Below are 27,106 nucleotides of genomic sequence, written 5' to 3'. Positions count from 1 at the left end.
ATGCGGCCGCGTTTTTATCGTGCAGATAACGTCAAAACCGGGTGAAAAGATGACATTTTCACATCCCGTTAGCGTTAGCAAAACAAACAACATGGCCGCCACAGTTGGAGAATAGTTGTAAAGTCTCTCCAGGATCTTGTCGTCCATGTGTCGCCCCGAGGAGGATTAATGTTTAGCATCTTCGTTTTTTATACCCGTTCAAATCCCGGGTGGAGTTTTCGTCCGACGACACTCTGGCCGTCCGCGGCCCCTTTTTTCCAGCGTGTCAAAACAAATCCTTTAAAGGCTTGAAAGTAAACACTCACACACACACTCACACACACACACACACATGTGCGCAGAGCTCTGGGAATAGTGACCTTGATGGAGGACACGCCGGGGGGTGGATGGGAATGGAGGAATATTACGGAGGGAAAATAATCCCCAATGTTGTTCGTAAACACCGCGGCTCTGATTCCAGTCCAGCAGGGAAAACAAATCAAAACGGACGTTTTCCCATTTTTAGTCCCCGAATGCAACGCGTTCACGTCCTCCCTTTGCGAGCGACGCACTCCGGGGGATTAATCTGCAAAGTTTTACGCTTTTTTTTTTTTTTTTCAAAAAGGCAAAGAAATACACGTCCACGTCATGACATTTTCGCAACTCGGAGGAACAAATCGCTATTTTTTTATCAGTGTCAGTCACTTTCCAGAGGTGTGACTTTTGTCCTCACACACACACTCACACACATGCCGGCGCTAATAAGGATTAATTTCTCCAACCCTCTTTCTCTCCTGGTATTCTACCTCCTGGACTGTTCTTATTTACCTTTATCCATTCTATGCATTTGTCATGTGACCTGTATCTCACCACCTTTCACTTTCACTTTCACTTTCAAATGCAACACAAACACCACACTATTTCTCAGAGGAATATGCTAACACATTTTTTAAAATCTTTTCATGTCGTTTATTGTCTTTTTTTTTTGTTGACATTTTACGTATGTATGATGTGTCGTACCTCGGCAGCGGCACTCACAATTTTGTTGAAACATCAGTGTTTCGATGACAATAAAAAGCATTCTGATTCTGACATCCTGTCTCAAGCTAATGACCCTGCTAATGACCCAGCTAATGATCCTGCGAATGTCGATGCTATGATGCCGTATGTATCGCCACGGCGCTATCAGGATATTTGAAATAAGTGTGATCGATGTTTCAACCTTCAGGCTAATTACGGTCGGTGAGGTCGACCCGACTATCAATGCGTAAACAAGTAATGCAATGTAGCATTAGCGTAGCCGCCGGCTAGGACTTAGTTATGGATTGCAGTGGTAGAGTCTGGCAAAGAGCGACTCATGATCAACATTATCACCAGCTCCTCGTGGATGTGTTGCTTAGCAACGGTGCCGATGTCTTTACAAAATTTAGTTATCCTCGCATAAAGACGATAAAACCTCGAGTCTCGAAGTGTGCGTGGGGGTGACGTTTGACACGAATGTAGCTGTTTACGTACGTAGCGTTAGCATAAATGAGTCCGTAAACAAACCAAAAAGAAAAAAAAAAACGTCCTGATCCCAATTGCGACCAGACTGAAGAAATGTTGTGCGTGCAAGCTGCTTCTTTTTCCCAAACCGTGTTCAATAATTGTGTAATATCAATAACAGCGTCTGATTGTCAAACAGAACCATCTGGTCGAGCTTGTAAAAAAAGTATTTAGAGGGTTTGCGAGAACACGAAAAACAAGATGTGCTTTGAAAATGTGCTTTGCGGGAGCGCCGGGGCCGGTCAGGGGAGGAGACAAAAGGACGTCTGTAGCGAGAGGCAAAAAAAAAACAAACAAAAAAAAAAATGGAAAAAACTCAAGTGCGGTTCTTTGTTCTCCCGTCATTAGAAAAACACGGTTCTGATGCAGTCGCTGCTAAATCAGCATCCAGGCTAGCCTCTGCGTGAGCCGCGACTATAACGAAATCCAGACACCTGTTTGGATGAAGGTCCTTGGACAGCTGCTTTCGCTGTAGGAGCCTTTTTGCAGTTCATGCAACCCTTTCAGGAGAAGTTTCTTTGTGCATTCAGACAGCGGAGGAACCGGGAACCTTGGACTTCAGCTCCCAGAACCATTTCAGCTCCTACTCCGAGGAAGGTCTTTTTACGATGCCGTAGGAACTCGTGGGTGCTCGGCGATTGGTTGAACTCATAAGCTGTGGGCATTTCCAAATACGATTTGAGGACTGCGGAGCGCCATTTTATAAAATCGCGATCACTGGCCAGATGTTTTCGCTCTAAGCAGCGAGAAATGGAGCGACCAAGAGGACCAGGGTCTTCTGGCCTGCTGGGCCAGGAAGGAACACAAATGTTTTGGCCAAATAAGCCCGAAATTAGCTAACGCCGGGGTTCACATTTTCCGTCGTGTAAAACATGGACGCCGTGGCAGCTTTGCTCTCCACCTTGTCCGCATCCTCTCCCTCTTCTTCTTCGAGCTGGTTTGTTTTTGATGGATGCTTGCGTCCCACCGGTCCCTGCCGTGGTCCCTTACTGCCTTGCAGGAAGCTAGTTCCTGGAATTCTTCGAACTGCTCAGTCGGGCTAGCGGGGCCTAGCGGGGTCACCGGAACGCCTCTGTTCAACTCAGAAGTTGCCTTTTTCAGGCTGGTCCAACTTCCGGGGTAAAAAGTCTTCAAGAAAACAACACCGAGCACTTCGAAGGCGACGCCGGTTGTCCCTTGTTTCCCCGATGTGAATTCACACAACCATGCGACCTCCCAGAGGTTCTGCACAAAACCTTGCACCCCCTTATTCTCCACTGTTACGTTTGTTAGCATGCCAGCAACCGCTAACGCTATGAATCCACATCTAGCGTGCAGCACCTCTACGCGCCCCGGATGACTCAGTTTCACCTCCGGCAGATGTTTTGTCTACCTCCTCGCGTGTTATCGATAAACAGACGTCCGGGGAAGCGAGTCATCGGAGGAGTGTCAATAATCGAAGTCATATGATTCCCCGGGAATGCCCGTAAAAAGTACATACCTCCGACAAAACAGGAAACCAGAACTCGGATACAGCCGCTACAGGCTCTTCACAGTAAAAGCGTCCTTTTCAGAAAGCTATTATTTCGAAGGGTTGAGATTTCCAGGGTATTTCACGGGCGCTGTTGATGGCGGTGGCAGATTGCAGGAAATCAAAACTTGGGTATCTGTGATCCGGTACAACGCGGTTTCCGAACGGCGTCTCGGAAACAAACAACAAACGCCATATTCCTCGTGACGTTTAGCTGGTTAAGACTCCCAAGGTCAGGTGGACGGCGGCCAGAGGCATTTACCGTAGTTTCCCGACTGTAAGACGCAACTTTTTTCCTCCCTCACGCTTTGGGCTTAAACAATGATTCGCCTAATTTATGGATTTTTTTGGAGGGCCGCAAATGATGCAGCTTTTATGTTAAAGGCGGTTGACCTGGTTGTCAAAGACGGAAATAGAGCTGCTGCGCGTAAGCTTGGTGTCAATGATTCGACGGCGGCGTGAAAAAAACGACTCGGTGCAAAAAAGGCGACAAAAGCTTTCAGAGGTAAAAAAAAAAAAAAACACAGATGGTCCGAGTTTGAAATCGGTCTTGCAGAGAGCGACCGGGCGACGTCATTCCACCTGTTCAATTCCGACACTCAAGAAGACGACTTTAATGGTTTTAGTGCTCAGAGGGAAGACGAAACTAGCGATCGGACAAAGCGGGGATAGAAAATAGATGGACTTTGTATTATTCATACCTAATCTTTTTCATCAGCCATGTTACAGGCAGTGTTCGGGAAAGAGCATTTATTTGTGAATGTCTACCAGTATGTATTTAATTAAAAGTTAAAAAAATAAGTGGACACCTGCAGCTTATAGACAATTGCTGCTTATATATGCACACACACACACACATATATATATATATATATATATATATTTTTTTTTTTTAGCCGGTGCGGCTTATATTCAGGTGCGGCTTATATTCAGGTGCGCTCAATAGTCTGGAAAATACGGTATATATGAATCCGATGGGTTTGTCGATCCAAACCGGGCTGCTAAATGTGATGTGCCACGTCCTTCAGCCGCCATAAAGGGAAATCATCAAAAAAAAAAAAAGAACACAAATAACCCTCAGAGCTGTTATTCGAACTGGTAAACGTCAAACGGCGGACGCCGGGACCTCCGCAACCCCACGCTGCGGATCACCGGAATGGACTCTGGTGTGAAATTATCCGCCGGGAATCCGCGTGAAAGCGTGCGCGGGCCGGCGTGATGGGCAGGATTATTTCTGCAGCGGCGCTTTCTGTCCGCGTGACAAGAAACGACGTAGTAATAGCCTGCCGGCGTGAGGTGCGCTCGTCGACATGGCTGCTAGCGCGCATGTGTGTGTGTGTGTGTGTGTGTGTGAGTAAAAAATAAGCAATGAGCAGAGCGAGGCAGAAGCTTATAAACCGTCTGTATCTAATTTGTACCTGGGTGTCTTGACTCGGGCCTGACAGAGCCAGAGCGAGAGGCAATTCCAAGGGGCCGGAGGGTCTCAGCCTGCATTTTTTATTTAGTGAAAGCGAATAAAGACACTTGTTACTGACTGTTCGTGCGTGTGTGTGTGTGTGTGTGTGTGTTTCCGCTGAATGCATTTTAAACGAGTCGCTTTGACAAGTCACGCGGCGCTAGCATTCATTCAATCATTATCTGTACGCTAGCAGAGTCACAAAGAGACGTAAAGCCAGTTGCACTCATTCTGAGACGCACAAATACTCATATACAACATTTACTTTTTCATTCACAGAAAACGCTGCGGTTAAAATAAACAAAGATTTGAGTGACAGGAGTTCTGGCCAATGAGATTCGGTGATAAGCGAAAGCTTGAAATGACGCGTTTGCACATTTGATCAATTACCTACATGGTTTTTCAATGTTTATGCTGCATTAATTGGAGTTTGTATTGATTTATTATTCTTTATTTTTATTTGTGGCTCTTATATCATATTGCTTATCATTCTACGGCTAGTATTAAATTTTAAAATATTTTTATAGGCTATCATATAGAGGCATGCAACCATTCATTCTGTCATTCCCTACAAGCGCTATTGTTAAAATAAACAAATATTTGAGTGACAGGAATTCTGTCCAATGAGATCGTTGATAAGAGAGAGCTTGAAATGGCGCGTTTGATAAATTACCTACGTCGCTTTTCAAAAAAGTGGGTGCAGTAATTGGAATGTGAATTGATTTCTTTCTTTCAATTTTTGAGTAATATTATTAATTTTCAGCTCTTAATCGTATTGTGTTGATTGTTCTGTGGCTCGCATTTAATTAAAAAAAGAATCTCTCATTAACAAGTAATAAAGAGAAGGGGTGTAAAACTCATTTTCGACGGCCAAATCAGCATCTTGGTTGAAACATGTAAAAGTATAGATGAAATAAGATGTAACCAGAATTCATATGCAAAATATTACTTATGCATTCCCATCTATCTGGAAACAGCCTTCCATCTGCATCAACTTTTCTGTTCCTGGACATTTCGGGATCATTTTTATTTTTTAAATCCACTTGTTGAAAATGGCATTAATGCGGATACACTGCGATCTAACGGCGGGATGCCGTCACTTTGCGGGTAACATGATCGGCGTCACTTGTTGGAAATGTAGTTTATAGTCGATGCACGCGTTGGATTTATTTATTTTGAGACAATTGGAGGTTTTAAAACACATAAAACGACACGGTGGGTCACATTTGACACGCGATATGGAGACGTGCAACCAGTCATTCTGTGATATAGAAACATTTATTCACTCGTTCACAAACCGGACAGTTAAGAATCTGCAGCACATATCATTTACTGAAGATGCACTGTTGTTTTTGGACTATTGAGCGCGCCTGAATGTAAGCCACACTTGCTAAAAAGAAATAAATAGGTGTACATATAGAGGCCGCGCTTGTCTATAAAGTGTCCACGTTGTAACATAAGAAACGTTTTTTGGATTATTTAAACACATACAGGTAACATCCATAAATACATGCTGGAAATGCTTCCCTCCAACAAACAGTGCCTTTAACTGAAAAAGATGAATAATAAATAACACAAGGAAAAGTCCATCCATCCATTTTCTATCCCCGCTTTGTCCTACTCCAGCTGATCGCCATCTTGGTCTTTATTTTTATTTTAAATGTTTCGGCGGCGTGAAGCTAGTCAGCCCCACCCCAAATTTCCATAAATTAGCCGCAGCGTTCAAAGGGTGCGAAAAAAGTAGCGGCTTACAGTTCGGAAGTGACGGCGGTTTCACGTCCTTGCGAGACAAATCTTTCGGCCCTGAGGCGCTTTTCAAAAACGCCGACCCGTCATTGTTGACCCGGCTTTCAACCCACAAACGTCGTCGGCGCCCGCCTCCCGACAAGATTGGGGAAAGAAGTATCCTCTAAAATATTAAGCTGTACTTTTTGAAAGCTACACTATCCTGAGGATTGGGAGGGAGAAACTGTCCGGAACTCTCCTCCCGCCCCGTCTCGCAGATTAAAAGGTTCCCGGCGTCCACAGACAGATGAAAATAGCCGCCGCGCCGAGAAAGATATTTGTCACCCGCTCAGAAAAGCCGTTACGGGATCCCGCACCGGCACGAGCCCGGGGACTCTTGGTGTCCGCCGCCGTCTCAGTCCTGGGATGTGTTTTATCTCTCCTTTTCCGCAGAAAACGAACCGGGCCGCGTTGGAACCGAGCGTCCGAAGGATCCGTTCGCCGCCCGCGTCGCGCAGGGAATGACCGCAGCAGCGCCGCCACTGCACGCCAACGCCTGTGAGTACCTCGCTGCAAAAAAAAAATAAAAAAATTCCTGGTTGAGACAGGAACCGGGATTCAACGCGGCGTGATGTATGTTTCAAAAGCAAAATTTTGAATGGCTTGATTAATTAAATGACCTTTTGGCAGAATATAAATAAATATATATATTTGCTGCTGATGGGAACTACTGAGCGCGGCTGTTGTCGCGCCGGTGTGTGTGTGACCTTTTAAAAAGAAGAACGCCGCGTGTTCTTGGATCAGGGAACATATTCTTAATTTTCCTTTCTCCAGTTTCGGGACGCGTTCTGAGGATTTCCCCGCTCTCTTTGGCTGCCATTTTTTTTTTCCTCCCCCTATGTTGTACATGTGCACTGTTAAATAAGTAATGGGGTTGCCGCAGCGCGCACGCGTTAACAGATCAGCAGAGATGCTCCATGCACTTCAAAAACCCGCTGACTCTCCCGAGTGCCTCTCGCAGTATTTCCCCCCCCCCCCCCAGTCCCAGAGCATCGTATAAATAATCTGCCGGCTGGAATTCGGCCGTCCGATCCTCCACATCAAAGGGCGCGCTGTAAATGCTACTCGCCGCCCGGGGACGGCGAATCCGGGCGTCGGCGTCGGACATCTTGAGCCGCGCGGCGCTGATGTAATAGTATCTGACCGACTGCGAGGCGTGAGACGCTCAGGCGGGCGGCTAACCGTTAGCTCCCCGATGGCTGGTTGGTTCGTCCAAACAATAAACCGGCTGCGATGTCGCTCGTTTTGCTCCGCTCTGCCTCTGGCGAACTCGAGTGTTTATTCTGCCAATACGCCGCTGGATCGGGTTCTGGATTCCGTTTTCGGCGCCGCGGGGGCGTTTCTGGTCCGACCCATCAATCAAGTGTTTTGTTCGATGTAAATTCCTGCTCGGCGCGGAGACAACTAGCCGCGTCAATAGCCAGACCCGATAAAACCATCGGGTGTCTACGCGTCTTATTTTAAAAAGCTCTGCCGGAGTAGTGCAACCACAGGGGCTCACCGGATTGGACGGATTTGGCGTCGGCCGCCGCGGTAATAGACAGATGGCGTCAGAGCCAGATCCGGGGAGCCGGTTTAGGCTTCGCCGCTTAATTCAACCTCGTCCCAGAAGTCTCTGCTGCTTTGTGAGCAGCGATATGATTTTGGAAGGTAAATGTCGGTCTCGCAGACAGAAACCAAAACAATTAGCCGCTGAGCTAGCTCGCCGCTAACGGGTCTGTCGGGTGGACAGTTCATGTTAAACCTTAAAATGTCGTCGCTATCTTTTAATTGTCTCTCTATTTATATTTAACCAATTTTTATTGATACTTTCGTCGCGCTGTTACAAAAGAAGGAGATCAATAAAGTATCTTATCTTAGTTTAGTAGTTTCTCTATGATCGGTTAGAAGAAGCGGTCAACAAGTCGCACATGCTACATCGCAAATTAGCGTGCTGGAAAATGTTTATGTTTGTTGTTCGTGAGTGTAAACGGCGCCCGACCATCTTGCTCTCCCGAGAGGCGGGACTTAACTAAGCGGCGACTCATCTGTCAATCAAAACCACCCGCTTGGTTCCGAAATTGGTGTCAAGCATCAATGACGAATCATTTCTTTAAATGAATCTAAGCTACTTCCTTGTTGAAAATGGCACGCCGTTGGGTGTGAAACGATTATTGCCATATGTTGAACGTAGTAGGATGCAAATACTCGTGCTGCGGAAGTGAGATTCGGGTAAAAATATATAAACATCACGCGCTCTGGATGACAGGCGACCCTCGCTGCTTTACGGAACGCCAACTGACGAAAGGCGAGGGAATGAACTTCTCCAGTTGGGGTTCGTTACGTCCGACCGTATCCACGAACCCTGCGCTGTTACTTTGGGAAATAGAGGTGGAGCGAACCCTTAACGAGAAAAATACTCCGACTACAACGTTACGTGACATCCAGATGGTATTCGGCAGCGGCGTCGGATGATTTTTGTCTGGTTTATGTGAAAGGTAATGCACAACCGGACGCATGCTAAGCTACGCGTTTGGATCGTGGTAAAACGTGAGATATTGTCTTGCCAGATTGGTTGGGTTTCCAATTTTACTAACAAGCGGTTAAAATAAAGATTCGATTGACGGGAGTTCTGTCCAATCTGGTCAGTGTTAAGCTAAAGCTCTACATGTTTTGCACATTTGATCAGTTATCTCTATTGCTTTTCAATATTTTGGGAGCATGAATTGCAGTTTGAAATGATTTGTTTATTAAAATTTGAATTGACTTACCGAGTAATTTTATTTTTGAAATTATTTTCTTGCGGCTTTTAATTGAAATGTATATTATCCTTATTTAATTTTTAAAAATAAAATCTTTGTAGGGTAACGATTGAGTTATCTGTCTGGTGTAAGATTTGTTTTTTCAATATTTTGAGTGCATTAATTGGACTTTGCCTTGATTTATCGAGAAATTTTATTTTTTTACTTTTAATTGTATTGTTCATTATTCTTATTTAATTTAAAAAAAAAAATCGCAAGCTACTGATGTGATTTCCATTCAGTTTAAAATTGTTTTTTCTTCCTCTCTTCAACGTGTTTTAAGTCGCGATTGGGCTGGAAACCCCATCACCCCAGCAACACTGGGGTGATGCTAACCCTTAGTCCACTCCGCTGCTCCGCCGAAACGCTTCTACGTCAAATCTGTCGGCTTGGGATCTTTTTACCGCGGATCTAAAATGAATTCCGATGGGTCCGATGGGTCCGAGCTCTCCTGAGCGCGCGTACGAGTAACACATCGTGGGTCGGCATGTCAACATTAGCCGTTAGCTTCGGCGGCAACTCGGAGACTGCGGCTCTGGAGGTCAGGGAAGCTCGCGAGCGTGTCCTCGCTTGTCTCTCTCAATTTCTGAACGCAAGAAAACCACATCTTTTTTAATCAGGAGGCGAGGAGCCTTGGCACGTCCGTGTTGTTCCCTCCTGCCCACTGCGCCGCCCCCACACACACACACTTACACACACATTGTTGAACGCCCTGTTGTGGAAAACAAACAACTTCAGCTCTATCCGAGATTCTCAAGCCCCCGTTTCAGACGGGGATTTTCATGTTTTTCTTCTCGCTCCGCCCCGCTGTCGAAGAAGAGGTCAGGAGGTGATGGATAAAGATGCAGATGTAGCGCCGTTGAGGCGATACGCCAAACGGTGTGTGATAACCAAGGGAGGGTCTCGTCATCCCATAATCAAAAACAAGCACGGGGCCCTCGCTGGAGGTGGGGTCCGGTCGAAGCCGGCAGCTGTCTGGATGACGGTTGAATCAAATGCTAGGTGAACCAGGGATGCCAACATGGCGCCAATCCTAGGATGGCGGGGGAATGCTTGCCGCGAGCCACACCCAAAAAAAAACATTGCGGTTGCCGCCGCTGCACCTCGGCTCAGCCAGCGTGACAACTGAAAATGCAGAAAGAGACGGCAGGAGATACTTCTGGGAGTAGGAATAATCGATTTCCTTAAAGAATGTGAAATTGCGTGAACCCAATCCATGTCACCTCGCCAGGGGTTCTTAATCAACACTGTTTCTCCCATCAATGCCGGGATGTTTTTAGCCGATTTCACATTCTAGGAGCCTCTTGCAGTTCCTAGAGCCTTTTAAGAAGCTAGATGGTTTCTTGGCGCATTCAGACAGCAGAGGAGCCGCGAACTAAGGACATCAGTTCCCAGAACCATATCAGCTCTTTCCCCGAGGCAGGGTATGTTTTTAGGGATACTTCCGAAACGAGATACTGTACTGGCTAGTGGACCGCGTAGCGCCTTTTCAAACCCTATGGTGTTCACCGCACAGCTGTTTTCTTGCAACAAAATAAACAGAACCGGCGAGAAAAGGCACCTCTTGCCTGTTACACCACAGAGGCGTTTCAGGGACCTGCAGAGGAACATCAATATACTCGCCAAAATAAGTCTGCAGTTAGCTAACAGTGGGAGTTCTCCACACGGCGAAGCAGTGCAGGGAGAAGATAAGAACGCATCAACCCCTCCGATAGTCCGTGGTTATTATTCCAGCACTGGGCTCTCCTCGCCGTCCGTGTCATCTACCTCTTCTGTGCTGCGGCTTGTTTTTCGGCGCGGTGATTGATTAGCACGTCGCTAACGCTTGCGTCACACCGTTCTCTACCGGGGTCCCTCACTGCCTGTCGGAACGCAAAACCAAAAGAGTTCCTCTGGAGGAGGCTACTTCCCGGGCTCCGGGTGCTTTTGGGGAGTCTTTAAAAGGGATTTCACAATGGAGAACAGCGATTCTGGAGTGCACAGTGGCAACTGGGAATGTGCTACAAAGAGCATTTGCAGGGGGTTCCATCAAACCAATGGGAACAGCGATTCCATGTGGGAGGTTCCCGCCTCGGAGACGAAAACTCGGGTTGTAAACTGGCCGCGCCGTGAACGACATATTTATCCAAAACTGTCCCGCCTATGGACGACGTATGCCAATCGTTCAGAAATCATGCGCTTTTTACATCTAATTTATGTGTCAAGCTGCACCATATTAAAAAGGAATCGCTGGATTTCGGTCACGAATGTGAAAATTCCCCGATGAATCCCTTCGGACGCGGCATGCGAAGAATAAGGCGCCACGAGACGGCGGGGAGCGAAGGGTCAAAGATGTGCGGCGTTATAAATCATTGGTTACACGTAGGCTAACCGCCACCCGCCCGGGGCGCTCCGGCACTCAAAATATTTTTTGCCCGTCCCCAAAAGGGGGTGAAGAAAAACACAGAGGGACCGGGTGATTTAGATCACGACGGCCGGGGCTGCGCGTTGCTGAGCTTGAGGAATATCCGGAAACTGCAGCGCCGCAGTGCACAGCTTGACCCGCAGCGGGGGGATTATTTATCGCTGTCAGCCCGAGAAAAAAAAAAAAAAAAAAAAAAAAAAAAAAGTTCACAGCTCCTGTTTTTACAGATTTATTTTTATTGCCGCTGCGGGTTCAAGGACTCGGGGCCGCTCTGTTTTCCCGATGATGATTTAGGCCGAATTCACTGCTAACGAAGCTGAAAACAAAGGAATAAAAATGATGTATCGGGCTTTTTTTGTTTTATTAGTTTAAGAAGGATGCATGCCTGAGCGGGGCGACTTGTAATTTTTCCATATCAGCTCGCACTTGTTATGTAATATCTCGAAAGATGCTGCCAGACACTTATTCATAATTTGACTTCGATATTATTTTCAATTTAATATTCAGATTTTTTTCATTAAAAGCATGAATAAAAAGTAATTGATTTCATTTGATATCTCAAACTCACGCTCACGGAATGGTAACATGGTTATGGATACTAATTACCCAACTGGAAAAAAAAAAAAAAAAAAAGAGTGAGAATGGAAATAAATAAATAAATCAATAAAACAGGTAATAAAAAAGCGCCAGGCAAGCAGAATTGGATCTGCTCTTTACAGGAGCCCCTGCTTATAAAAGAACTTGCTTTCATAAGCAGGGGCCCTATAAAAGCCCCGCTTTATAAAATCTAATCAATAATCTGGGAGTCGCCTCATCTGTTTCTTCACGGCTCCATATTACACCTTGTAAATCCTCAGAAGTGCTTCCAGTGCTTAAAAACAGCTAGCTTAGCGAGACTTGGGTGTGACCTGTGGCCCCGTGTCTGGCCCCGTGCTTAGCCCCATGTCTGGCCCCATTTTCTTGTGTTGCGCCCCACGTTGCCATTTTTGGCCATATATAGAGCTACATGTTTGGCCCCATGTTGGGCTCCATGTTGAACCCCATGATCCCATGTCGGGCCCCGCATTGCCATGTCGGGTCCTATATTGGGCCCCGTGTCTAGCCCTATGTTGCCATGTTGGGACCTGTGATGGGCCCCAATTTGGGCTACAAATTGAGCCCCATTTTGGGACCCATGTCATTTTGGGCTCTGACTTGGCCTACATGTTTAGCCTTACATAATAATGTTGGACTCTATGTTGAGCGCCATGTTGGGCCCCATGTGGGTCCTATATTGCCATATTGCCCCATGGTGCCATATCGGGCTCCATTTTGAGCCCCATGTTGCTATGTTGGGCCACATGTCGGGCCACATGTTGAGTCACCATGTCGGGCACCATATTGTTCCTCATGTTGGGTACTAAGTCGTGCCACATGTTGGGCCACATGTTGGGCACTATGTCGTGCCACATTTTGGGCACCATGTGTTGCCACATGTTGGGCACCATATTGTTCCACATGTTGGGTACTAAGTCGTGCCACATGTTGGGCCACATGTTGGGCACTATGTCGTGCCACATATTGTTCCACATGTTGGGTACTAAGTCGTGCCACATGTTGGGCACTATGTATTGCCACATGTTGGGCACCATGTTGAGCCACATATTTTGCACCATGTCGGGCACCATATTGCGCCACAAGTTGGGTACTATGTTGTGCCGCATGTTGGGCCACATGTTGGGCACTATGTTGTGCCACATATTGTTCCACGTGTTGGGTACTAAGTCGTGCCACATGTTGGGCCACATGTTGAGCCACATGTTGGGCACTATGTCTTGCCACATGTTGCACCATGTTGAGCCACATGTTTTGCACCATGTCGGGCACCATATTGCGCCACAAGTTGGGTACTATGTTGTGCCACATGTTGGGCCACATGTTGGGGACTATGTCGTGCCACATGTTGGGCACCATGCTGGGCCAAATGTTGAGTCACATGTCGGGCATCATGTCGGGCCACATGTCGGGTCACATGTTGGGCCACTTGTTCTGCACCATGTTGGGCCCCATGCTGCCTAGTTGAGCCCTATGTTTCCATGTTGGACCTGGTGTTTCCATGTTGGGCCCTGTGACAGCTCCATGTTGGGCCCCTTCTAGCACCTCAAAGTTGTCCATGTCATGGGTCCAAACAAGTTTCTTCTGAATAAGACAGAAAAGAAGTGACAGAATTTTTTAAAGCTTAGATAGAACCCCGTCCATCCCCCCGCGCCCTCCGATGTGTGTCAATCCATCCCGCTCTGAGCTTCGCCGGCACTATCCATTTTGAATAATTCATCTCCCCCAGGTCGTCGGACGCGTCCGTCTTTATTTCCAGGCGGCGGCTTCGGCGTTGATGTGGACGCAAAGAGGCCCATCCATCCGTCCGGGTTGAGCGATGGCGTGCCGGACTTGATGTCGTCCATCTCAATCCGTGAGGACAAGAAAGAAAAAAAAAAAAAAAAAATCACCTGTTTACCCGAAGGGGGAGAGGAAGTCGTAACCAGTCAAAGTAAAAAGCCACATATCTATTTCTGTTGTTTTTCCTCCCTGGCGATTTCTGCCGATTACTTTTTAAAAAGATTTCTGGACGAAACCATCGTTCTGAAACCCTCAGCAAAGGAACCACAAGTCAAGAAGAAAACGTAAATGGTCCAAATCCTTTTTTTTTTTTTCCACGATGCCTAACTGATGTGCGAGGTTGTTCCTCTCGCCTTGAATCTCAGATGATCGCGTTTGCGTCGGTTGAACGTGAGAACGTGGCGGGGAAAGAAAGACGAGCCATTAAAAGCAAAACTGCGGGATTCCTCGTCGGCGCCGAGAAGAGGCGAAAACGCCCTCCGATGCACATTTGAAGGAAACCCCCCCCCGCTCGTCTCAAAACTTGTAAAACACAAAGACGGCGTTAACGCGCTTTGCTCCAACCCCCACCTCTCCACACACACACACACACACACACACCTCCTCCACAACCAGCATATCAAAACCCCCTCCACCTTTGTTTTTTTTTTGAAGTTGAGTAAACGTGCAGCAGCAGCAGCAGCAGCAGCAGGGGTGGCGGCAAGAGCTTGGCCCTGATTCCGGTTCAGAGCCGGGAGGGGTCGGACAGGGGGTCTGGAGGGTCCGGTGGGGGACGCTCGGGTTACCGTTAGCCCGTCCCGCAGTGTTAGCGGGGGCACGGTGAAATAACAGCCCGCCATCTGGAACCTGTGCCGAAGCCATCCGGGCCTCGTGGCGCTCAATCACACTGACCTCAATTAAGTGTCATTTGCTCATGTTTTTTTTTTTTTTTTTTTTTTTTTTGTCTTCATGTCTTCTCTCGCTTCCAAGCGCTTCCTTTTTTTTTTTTCGTGGCTCCTGCAGAAACGCACGGCTCGACGCTCTGCAAGTTCCCGTGATTACAGCTCAGGTTTTATTACCAGCTCCTCTAGTCTACATGAGCTTCCCTGTGGTCCACCTTATTGAGGTTTCAGGCAAGAGCACCTCAAGTGCAGAGGGGGTTCGGGGGGAATAAAGCTGGTCTTTGTGCCGAGGGGGGGTCGGGTCCTACTTGGTATACCACGGCTAAGAGTGGATGTTTTCTGGTGAGGCGACTCGACACCGTCATTCTTGACCTCACTTAAAAGGGAGACAATAAGCCCACTTCAGCAGGTACCCTCCCCTTCCAGACCCCCCCTCAGACCTCTGTGCACCCCCACGCTTTCTCTGGCCATACAAGGGAAGGGGGGTGGTTGGAAACCCTCCTGATGCCTAGCTGGCGCGACATTCTCGCTACTTTCCCCTCCCGTCCTGACCAGTTTTGGAGGGTTCCCATCAGACGCCTGAGATCAGAGGTGGATTGCGGCTTTGGGGCCGGCTTGAATCAACCTCGGCCGCGGTGGACGGATGAAAGTGCTGGACTTGACACAAGAAAACCCCCTAACCCTTAAACATTAGCACCGTGTGAATCCACAGGCCTGCAGACGGACACCCAGCAGGAACACATGACCCAACAGTGCCGACATGATGTCATCACTTGCTCATGATGACATCGGCAAGTCGCCTCTTTCATCCCGCGCTCCAATTTATCTTTTTTTGAGTCGCCCGCCGCGATTTTGCGACCAGGACGGCTAAGTCACCTTCCCAAAGAATGAGGGAACTGACTTCAGAGCTCGAGTTGCTAGCGTACCGTCGGGTTGCTGGCGTACCATCGGGTTGCTGGCGTACCATCGGGTTGCCGGCATACCACCGAGTTGCTGGCGTACCATCGAGTTTCTGGCGTACCATCGGGTTGCTAGTGTACAATCGGGTTGCTAGCGTACCCCTGAGTTGCTAGCGTACCATCGAGTTGCTAGTGTACCATCAACTGCGTTCCGAAACAACCGCCGCCAGTAGCAGGTAAATCTCCTCACTTCTGTAGTTTTAATCCTATTTTAATCTGGTTTAAGTTTTGTAAATTATTCTAAAATGATTCATCCTATCAGGGGGTCAGTCTTCCTTTGGTATCCGGGCAGAACATGTACTTTCGTTAGAAATGTAAACCAACCACAAAAAGGCGTTGAAGGATGTGCTTCGCTTGCTGTTGCCTCTGTGATTCTCCTCCCTCATCATCTTTATTTTCCCACAAGATTTCACCCTTTGGATTTAAAAGTTTAATCCATGTCCAATTTTTAGAAACTCAACTGCTTGGAAGAGGAAATATCCAAATACCTTTCAGAGTAAGAGCCTTGCATATTAAACCTTGGGCTCTTACTTTGGTGGGGCGGTGAAGCAGTTCTGCAGGGATGGAATTTTGAAACAAATTTTAAAAGATGAATTCTAAAAAAGCTAGCGTAAACAAGGTGGGCCGATTCTGGGAATGGAGTCGGGCCCCCCCAGAAACAAGCCTCTCCGGACTATTTCCCCGGTGTACTTGAATCTTAAAAGGCAAGCTTGGCGTTTTATGCTCCCTCAAGGTAAGAGCGTTCCCCTGTTATGGTGCTTTTCCAGGACTCAGCACGACTCAGCACGACTCAGCTCGAGTCAGTTTTTTTTGGGCATCCACCAGGGAAAGTACCTGGTCCCGTCTTCTTTTCAAGCACATACTCTGGAGAGGTTCCAAGTGGGCCGCTACTATCAAAAGGCAACATCAACGGACCGGCGGCCACTGAGAATATCATCACTGAGCTCCACACAAGAATCAAACCCCACATTTTTAGTAAGAACCCGCACGAGCGCTACATGTTTGCACGGCTGCCAGCATGTAGCCTCCTCCGGTTTTTCTCTTGCTTTGTGCGACAAGAGGCCAGAGACGGAGTAGCGGGTCCACCGTCGCCTCCTGTCGATGTGTTTACTGTCGCGTTGAAAGCAACAGTTGGCACCTCGTCGCTACGTGGACGCGGCCCACGTTCAGGAGCTGGCACCGACCCGAAGCAGTCGAGTCCGGCTGGAATTAGTGACCGTATCCCATTAGAAATGTGCTGAATTTAAGTAAACAAACTTGAAAACAAGCTAGTAACAGCTTGCATTGTCCCATCAAGGAACTTCCTTCAAGAGGCTGCGGTGAACCGTGAAGCCGCCTCGGCCGCACCTGCGGTCCGCACCTGAACCGAATCCCTGCGCGGCAGCCGGCGGTTTTTCTTCGGCGCCGGGGGGGGGGAGGGGATCGGAGGGGGCTGTAGCAGAGCGGTGGACCAGACGCCCGACGGAAGAAACTCATTTGCGATTTTGCTCTCCCGGCCGCTAAGCCTGCGACTACAGATGACAGTTAGAATGTAAATTAGCCTGTAAATTGAGAATTTCACCCTCAGCGGCCGCTAAGCAAGTTGGAATTTCCAACAATAGCGGCGGGCGCCGCGGACACGCGAGGGGCAAAGTGGATCCGACGAAGGAGGCGACACGTGACGCCGGCCAGTTCAGCCCGGTTTAATCTGCTCCACCTGTTTCCGGACAAGAATGAATCCAACTGTTTGAGCTGAATGCCTCATTATGCACCTGGACCCTCTCTGTCGGTAGCATGCCGTACCTGCGGTCGCACTCCGACTACCTGTGTACCGGTTATCCCGCCGGTAAAGTCACGACTCGGCAGTTCGTCCACATCTTACAAGGTAATGGGCGTTATTTATATAATTTGGGTATTTTTCCCCCGAGTGGATGGGCGCCCTTATAAAAAAGGGAAATGCAAGGTGTCGCGCGGTAGCATGAGGTACTTTCGTGCTGTGCGTTTCAAAAATAACGCGGGGATGTACAGAAGTACTCCGAGTCCGTGTGGTCGCCGTATACTTAGCAGAAACGCTGCAGTCCCTGCCATCCATTTGGTTAATAGATCCATTAAGCAGCGCGGGCTGAGTTGATCGCGGCCGCTGCGCCGCGCACAGGATGACGTGTTAATTCTGGATAATTTATTACCCCGGGCGGCGGCGGCGGCGGCGGCGGGCACCGAGCTCCTGACAGATCCCGTCTCCCCGGGATCGGCCCCTTCAGCCAAGCTTCCGCCGGCCGGGACCCCGTCGCGCTCGCGTCCGCTGATTCAAGTACGATGTGAGAAAAAAAGAAAACAAAAAAACAAAACAAACCTTGGCAGGGGGAAAAAACAAAACAAAACAAAGCGTGGCGTTATATCACACCCGCAGCCTTTGAGGGTAGGAGGCTAAAAGCACACCTGCAGAGAGAGAGGGGGGTAATCAAATTTCCCCCGGTGTTATGGGCACTTGCCGGCTCTCATATGGTTTATATTTATGGAAGTATCCTTTTCTGTCTCGGGCCGGGACCTGATTAGATCACGGATACTGATTGTGGCCTCCAGCTAAAGTGATCAATCCCAATTTACTTGGTAGAAGTACGCTCCTATCCAAAGGGGGGGCGACGCTGCCGGTACACCCGCCTTCCCGGTTTATCCCCCGATTCTCACGGCGACAGGTGAAAACGACAGGTTTTTTTGTTTTTGTTTTCCTGCACGGCAAGAAGCATCACCGCCCCTTGGCGTGTCGGGATTGGCGGATCGGCCGGCCGGCCGGAAGGAAGGAAGTAAGCGCAAGCGTGCGCGCGGGAGGTTTTTCTTTGCAAGCCTCAGCACTGCGTAATGTGCAGCCACCGGGATCCGGGAGGGGGGAGTTCGCTTCCAGGCACAGGAAGGGGATTGTGCGGGTCAACAAAGCGCTGCTAAGCTACCCGTCAGGCGTTTTCATGTCATGATCATTTCGGGGGAAGTTAGCGTACCGACCCCCCTTGCCGGCAACAGCGGCGGCGGCGGCAAGTTCCACCAGGCTTGGTTTTTATCACCGTTTTTATTTATCCCCGCGCAGTTCTGCCGCCGCAGCAGCCACGCCTACCGGACCCGCCGTCGTCTAATTGATGATGAAGCTACGGAGCGATTAGCCCCTCCCAGAGCCTAGCGGCGGGGCGGGGGGTTGTCGGAGCAGAGGCTGGCGGAGATGACTCAGTCCGGCACTTAGAGTAAGATCATTAGCGCGCTAGGATTCCGCCGTGCTGCTTTGCTGCGTTTGCTGTTTTTTTTTCAATTCTATTTTTACTGTTTTTATTGAACAGCCGCCGATTTTATAGTCTTTAACGACATGCTGGAGCGTGATGGTTGTCGTCCATCACCCCCCCCTCCCTCGGTATGCTCTCAAAACCCCTGCTACGCTACATGGTTCGCTTCGTTGCTAGCTCCGCCACGTATCACCAGCGTCTCATCGCGGTTTACCGGCTCCTTCAAAACAAACGTCGACGGTACTTGGAGATCGGGAAGCGAATCCGTCTCCGAGACAGAGATTTTAGCGTTTCTTGGAAAGCAGAGGCCACTCCCTGTAATCCCTGTCATCTAGAAAAAAAGGGCTAGCGCCGAGTGCTTTGCTAGCAGCTACGCTCCAAAGCGGGCAATAACCTTCGATGGATTTTCGTCAGCCATCGGTTGCCTTGGTTACGGGTCACCTGACAAACCGACGCAAAGGATGCGTAAATGGAAACCGACAAGCTGCCGCGAGATGCAGGTTTGGAGTCGATTGTCAGCAGAAAACATCAACGTTCTACTTGTCGTCTCGCGTTTTGAAAATCCGGCCGCGAACCGTCGACCCATCGGTCGCAGACGCGGCGTTTCGGTACGGATCCTTTAGAAAGCGACATTAACCCTCAAACGAGGCGCTCATACTCTTTAAGTTACACGTCACTATCAGATTTTCAAACTTTATTGTCCGTGCACCTGTCAATCACAGGGGCCGCATATTGAGGCGCGCCACCTCCCAAATACTGGACCGGAGAAGAATCAACACTTGTATTTGTCTGGTATCATTTCTAAATGCAGAATTGTGGTATTCCGACAACCCCCCCGAGGCGGGACTACATCCACGGCAGGAGTCGTAGTACTCGCTAGCAAAATATGTCAGTGGGTTTAATGCTTCTTACTAGTATTTTCCCCCCCGAAGGCGCTGCGAAAGGACGGGGGGGAGGAGGGGATGTGAAATGTCAGACGACGACCCTGCCTTCCGTTGTTTGTTGATGTTTATTCTACTTCATATTTTCATTCACGCATGGCGTCACAAACCGGCCGACGGGCTGGTATAAACAGTTGAGAGAAAGCCAGGTTTAATGGTCCGCCGTGGCGGCGGGAGGAGGAGGGGGGGGGCGCACGGCGTTATGTACGGGGGGGTTCTTTTGTTTATTTTAAAGCTTGTCCGCATTCTATTTCATGCTCCGGTGGGGTTTAGCTTTTGATCCTGGAAGGAGGTGGCTACTGACATGACCCCCCTCCCGACTCCAGGTCCCCCGAACCCCCCCGCTGAGACCCCCCCCCCCCCTCCACAGCATGGCCTCCGCTGAATTACAATCTGTCCGGCGAGCCGTTCGGCCCCACGACTTCCTTTTTATCCTCCCTCTCCATTGAGGACTCACCTTTCCGAGCGCCGCTTTTCACTTTACATGCACACATATGTGTTTATTTACACAAATACATACAAACATACATACATACATACCTTTATATATACATACATACCTTCATATATACATACATACATGCATACATACGTATTTACATACATACATAAAAAAATGCACACATATACAGACACATACATACATACATACATACATACATACATATATACATAAATACATGCACATATTCATACATACATGCACACATATATATACCTATATACATTCATATATTCATACATACATACATGCACACATATATATACCTATATACATTCATATATTCATACATACATACATGCACATATAAAAAACACATGCATACATACATATATACATACATACATACATAAAAACATGCACACATTCACACATACATGCAGACATATAAACATATTGACACACATACATACATACATACACATATATAAAACACATACATATATACATGCATACATACAAATATACACACATATATACACGAAATCTTCCATACATACATACATACATACAAAAATGCACACATTCACACATACACACATATATACATATTGACACACATACATACATACATACTGTGTGTCTCTTTGTGCCTCCCTGGTTCACTTTATTTATTTTAATTATCCTCATTTTATTCACTCGTTCGTCCATTTCTTTTGTTTTTGTATGGGGGGGGAGGGTGGGGGGGGAGACGCTGGCTATATTTCCAAACATGTTTTAAGAAATTTAAAATCAGAGCGGGTTTGTTACCAATAAATGTTTTATAAATAACTGCGGTAATGAATAAAAACAAACATAAAGTAGTGATTCATTTTCAGTTATTACATTCCTATGCATTGATAAAGAACCATTTCTGCAACTAATAGTGATAAAAAGAAAAAATACTTTTAACAATATAGGACTATTCACGAATACTCTTCCACGTCGCTTTATTATGCTTTTTTTATGCATTTTTTTTCCCTGCTGACAAGGACAGCCACCGTCAGTGGCGCCTCCAGCCCATTTCACTGCTAACATTTGTATTATTTTATTCAGTCATTCATCCATTTCTTCATTTTTAGATGTGTAAAAACAAAAAAGCCACTTATTATAATTTTTTCTTTTTTTTTCTTATTATTTGATTAGTCTATCATTTAAATAAGTACAAAAAAAGTAAACGGCAACTCCAGCCCATTTCACCGTTAACGTTTGTATTATTTTATTCAGTCATTCATCCATTCCTTCATTTTTAGATGTGTAAAAACAATTATAGCCATATATTATAATTGTTTTTCTTATTATTTAATAATTCTATCACTTAAATAAAACAAAAAAAATAGACAGCGTGGTTTGTTACCAAAAGATATTTCATAAATTAATATTGAGTAATAAAAACATACATGAAATGTTGATTAAGTTTTAGTTATTTATTTACTATTACTACAACTAATATACAAGTAACAACAACAAAAATAATATATATATATGTATATAAAATAAAAAAAATAAAAAAGGTAATAAATATAATATATTTCAGATAATATAAATATAATAGTAAGATATATATATAAATGAGTATTCATGAATACTCTGTGAAACGATAAAGATTATGCATTTTTCGGGGAGAGAAAGCTAACTCACGCGCTCGGCATGGACTTTCTATGACGCCGCAAATTCACCCGGCAAACAGGCGTTGAGATTTATCGGCGGCGGCGGCGTTGAATAGCGGCGCCGCCACGCCGCTAATCGTCAGACGGACTGTTGGGTCGCATTTGCATTTATATTGTACCCCGAACACCGCTCCACCTATTTACACGCCGTATTTAACGAACAACTGACACCGCGGTGATGTTGGCCTTCCCTGGCGCTTCCCCCCGGAGGAGGGCAGGCGGGTCACGGCGGCGTCCCGGGGCTTTTACGGCCTCGCGACACGTCGGCGAGTACTTCGAACGCTACGTGCATTTAAGAGCCGGGGCGAAAAAAGCGAAAACCTTGAGAAATCACCAGCAGTTTTAACAGCCGGTGAGGAATAAAGTGGTTCGGTGGATGAAGGAAGCGCTCGGCTCTTCCTCCTGCCTCCGGCGGCGCCTACGTTTTTTTTTTTTTTTTTTTTTTTTTTCCCCTCAATCTGCAGCAGCAAAAACCATTTTTGATCTTTAAGCCGGTTGGACTGTTTCTCGAGCAGACGGTGAATATATGTGACAGGAAGAAGCCGCCGCCTCCATTAGACCCCCCAATGTTGGCTACCGAAGCGGCGTTCTAAGGGATCCATGACGGACGCAGCCGTTCGCTAAATTATCCAAACAAAACCTTTCAGAGATTTAATAATAATTCGCCGCTGATTGCGATCCGGCGATAATCAAGGAACTGAAACCCGTTTGTCGCTTTGTCTTTTTAAACCCCAGGAAGTAATGCGTCCAAAAGGGGACAAAAGAAGCTCCATCACAAGATAAAACATTTTTTTTTGTCGCGATGCAAGGATGACAAAACTTTACGGGGATTCGCGGCTCGACACGGGTGATAAAAGTGACCATCTATGAACACGGCAGAATGCAAACGTTGAAAATAGAGTATAGCGGCCAAGAAATGTAAAAAAAAATAAAAAAAATAAAGGGCTTAAAGTGCAAACTTATGCACGCACTATATAAGAATAAGAATTAGAATAACTATCTATACTGAAGGAAATTGTTGTGCCAGATTTTCAAGTAAAACATAACAATAATAAATAATAGTAGGAAATTGTATAAACAGTAAAAAAAAAAAAAAAAAAAAGGAGGGAGATTAAGAAATACAAATAAAACCATAAAGTGTCAAAGTCAAGGCTATAAAGTGTTTTAAGTTCTTAAAAAGTACAAAGATTTAATACGTTCTCCCTCTCATTCACACAACCTATAGAGACATACGATAGTCAGTATAATTCATATTTCTAGAGATATTCAGACATTTACCCTGTCATTCACTGGTCATATGGAGACAAACATTCACCCACTTATTTGCATAACATAAAGAGACGTCCACACCTCATGTAGATATCCAGCAATTCACCTTGTCATTCATTCCTCCCATAGACAAATGCAGTATTGCATTTTTATCCGGCTGGCCGAACTATTTTCTTTGAATATTTTAACAAGTATTTTCAATCAATATCTAATATAGCAATTTTTTTTTTCTTTTTAATTTTTTCCTTACATTTTTTTCAATGATAATGTCGGTTGGTGCATTTATATTAAAATTGAAATAATTAACTAATAAATCAAATGTGTTTATTTCAAAAGGAAACAATGCAATTTCATAAAACACATGAATAAAACATGAGTAAAAAAGCCAGAATTAGCCAAAAAAGCTATTTTTCATCTGCAGTCGTCCAGCCATGATGTCAAAATGGCAATAAAATGAACAAAGACATACGTTGTTAGACACAACAGCAACACAAATATACAAATATAATAGAATACAAAACATAGAGTGAGCGGTCAAATGGACGATGAGAGAGGACAAGCTTTAGTGTTTGCATGTAAATGTGTTCTCGCAAATGTTTCTGCAAAGTTTTGTAAAATGATAGTTGGATTACACACGTCACGTCAAGTCAAAAAATGTTAAAAAATTTGAAATATTTAAATTGCAATTTTCATTTTGTTCACCCAGTTGGCCCGTGCATAGAAATGAAATAAGAAATGCAACCCGCCGGTCAAAATAATTGCAAATCCCTGATATAAACACATGCAGCATTCGCCTGCTCATTCACATGACATTTAGAGACAAACCTCACTTTGACATCCAAACATTTACTTTTCACTGCACATGGAGACCCAACAAACACGTCTGCCGGCCGAAGGCCAAGCAAGTTTTTGAACCTCCACGAAACGGCGGCAAAACAAAAGTTACCAAAAGGCTTTGCGAGATAAAACAAAGGGAACTCACCATTTGTCTTTCCCGGGAGTTCAATCCGCGGCGACATTTTCTTCTTTTATTTTGCAGTCTTGCTGTTTGTCAGTGCAAAAGCTCCATTTTGAAAATCCCACCATGCACGGCGTCCGTGACATCGGCCAATCAGACGAGGCCCCGAACTTGAAAACCATCGGCCACTTCCTGGTTTCAGGATTTGTCCCTAAAACAAACTGAAGTGAGACAAACCACCTGAGTAAAAAATTCCCAACATTTAACGAAAAAAGAAAATTCCAGCCTTTGGCTGTTATTTTGAAAGATTTAGAAAAAAAAAAACAAAACAAAAAAAACAAACATTTTTTTTCATCAAGCTGTGAAATATTTCGCTCCATTTGTAAGTATGTCAATATTTTTAAACGTTCATGTAACTGTTTTCGTTAACACACACACACACACACACTTGGACACACAAGCTGAATCCTCGACATCTAACGTGTACCTGAAGAATCCCCTGCAACAATTTAGATCAACAGCAGTGTGTGTGTGTGTGTGTGTGTGTGTGTGTGTTTGCAACTTGCTAACAGCTGCTTTACAAACCTGACTCATCCTTTGCCAGACGCACACAATGCTATTGAAAAATGTAGTGTCTGCAAATGCTTTTAAGAGGCAATGAAAGAAAAAAAAGGAAGAAAGAAAGAAAAAAAAAAGAGGCCATCCATCATTTCTTTTGTTTTTCTTTTCTGGAAAGACCTCAATCAATTTAGGATCGTTGCAAAGATATGCGGCGAGCTCCTGTCGGCGGCCCCGGGGCCTCCGCGGGGAACTTTGTCCCCGGACGTGAAAGCGCACGATTGTGATCTCCGTTTCATAGATTGGGATCTTTCATTTCTCAACAAACTTTTTGTCTGAATCCCGGCGAATGCGAAAGTCATTAACCTTCGTTAACCTTCTCGCTCGCAGTCACGCGTTAATCCTTCCTCCCGGGCGGCATCGCCACGGCTACCGATTAAAAATATATACGTGTATATATATATACATATATATATGCATAGATTACTGTCGCAATCAGTGGAGGCTAACAGTGGATCCGCTGGAGACGCCCCGCGATACGTCGGTAGCAAACGATAAAACTCAATGAAAGCGGGGCTCCCTAGGCACGTTCTAGCAAGCTGGGCGCGTTCTAGCAAGCTAGGCATGTTCTAGCAAGCTGGGCACGTTCTAGCAAGATGGACGCGGTCTAGCTAGCTGGATGCGTTCTAGCAAGCTAGGTATGTTCTAGCAAGCTAGGCACATTCTTGCAAGCTAGGCATGTTCTAGCAAGCTGGAGGCGGTCTAGCTAGCTGGACGCGTTCTAGCAAGCTAGGTATGTTCTAGCAAGCTAGGTGCATTCTAGCAAGCTAGGTGCGTTCTAGCAAGCTAGGCATGTTCTAGCAAGCTAGGCGCGTTCTAGCAAGCCAGGTGCATTCTAGCAAGCTAGGCGCGTTCTAGCAAGCAGGGCGCGTTCTCGCAAGCTAGGCATGTTCTAGCAAGCTGGGCGCGTTCTAGCAAGCTAGGCGCGTTCTAGCAAGCTGGACGCGGTCTAGCTAGCTGGACGCGTTCTAGCAAGCTAGGTATGTTCTAGCAAGCTAGGTATGTTCTAGCAAGCTAGGCACGCTCTTGCAAGCTAGGCATGTTCTAGCAAGCCGGGCGCGTTCTAGCAAGCTAGGCACGTTCCAGCAAGCTAGGCATGTTCTAGCAAGCAAGGCGCGTTCCAGCAAGCTAGCGAGTTGGCCTCCAATTTATGTTTTCTTAACTTAGGGGCATAAAAATTAGTGGGGGATCTGGACCGAGTAAAAAGACTAAAACGTATCACTTCCGTACAGAACGGGAGGTAGACCCTTGTTTTTTATTATGTCATTTTCAAAGTGCGTTGGCATCATCTGCCGGTCTGCCAGAGCGGTATTTTCAGACCGTTCATAAAAAGTTTACCCTAAAAGTTCTCTGTTGTAATGTGCCATAAGGGTTCTGCAGTTATGCAAGATCCACAATCATTTATTGTATATTGCGACTCTGATAATAAATGTGAATCCAAAGTGTGGATCCACCTTTTCCCCTTCGAAAAGAAACTTTCCGTCTGATGTTTGTTTTTTTAATCATTTTGCCAACTCGTGGGTTTCGAGATGTAAACCGAGACTTTCCGGTCATTTTTCAAAATAATAGATTTTTCAAAATAAATATTATATAATAAATCCAACGGGAATAATAATCGCCGTTTTGAAGTCTTAAAACCATTCACTCATGCACGTCACAGAGACGTGCAACCGTTCGCTCCGTCATTACCAAGCGTCTTAAAATAAAAGTCAACCATTCACCCAAAAAAGTTTAAAAAAAAGTTTCCGTTTCTCACATGTTATGTACAAATAATGAAAATGATAAAATGCACATAAACATGAAACTGTAGCGTCGATGTGTCAAACATCAGCTTCAAATGTAACAAACGTAATGTAAAATAAATGCAACAACTCCTTTATATTATATAATTCTGAATTTATTACCCATTCAAACTCGAAATGTTACATGTGCATTTGCATAGATGTAAAAAACATATTTTTACAACATAAATCAAACTAAATGAATAAAGAAGAATCTCATCCAGCACTAGTTATGACATTTACTTTGTTCAGAACCATCTTCTTCTCTCTATTTATATTTATATTCATATTTATTTTATTTTTTTCTCATTTTTGACATAACTGTTACGCTGCTGGGACCAATGGGGATCAAAAAAGTTTATTTTAACGTCCTGGACATTTACGAATAATTTTTAGTTCTCAATTCCACTTGTTGAAAATGGCATTAATGTGGATTTACTTGCGATCTAATGGCAGGATGCCGTC

General features: G+C 45.9%; 1 protein-coding gene across 1 annotated transcript in view; it reads left to right on the top strand.

Moving 5' to 3' along the window:
* Positions 1 to 27,106, top strand: part of tenm4 (teneurin transmembrane protein 4) — a 191,243-nt gene that overhangs the window by 21,159 nt on the left and 142,978 nt on the right. Inside the window, exon 2 of the mRNA XM_086164949.1 lies at positions 6,669 to 6,773. The gene's annotated coding sequence lies outside the window, so the exon portion shown is untranslated. The remainder of the gene's footprint in view (positions 1 to 6,668; positions 6,774 to 27,106) is intronic.

The sequence above is a fragment of the Fistularia commersonii genome, chromosome 18, assembly GCF_037954325.1.
Source record: "Fistularia commersonii isolate RoL2024-O1a breed Wild chromosome 18, RoL_Fcom_v1.0, whole genome shotgun sequence".
NCBI lineage: Eukaryota > Metazoa > Chordata > Actinopteri > Syngnathiformes > Fistulariidae > Fistularia > Fistularia commersonii.
Note: the sequence above shows the minus strand (reverse complement) of the source record. Positions and strands in the feature narration are given on the sequence as shown.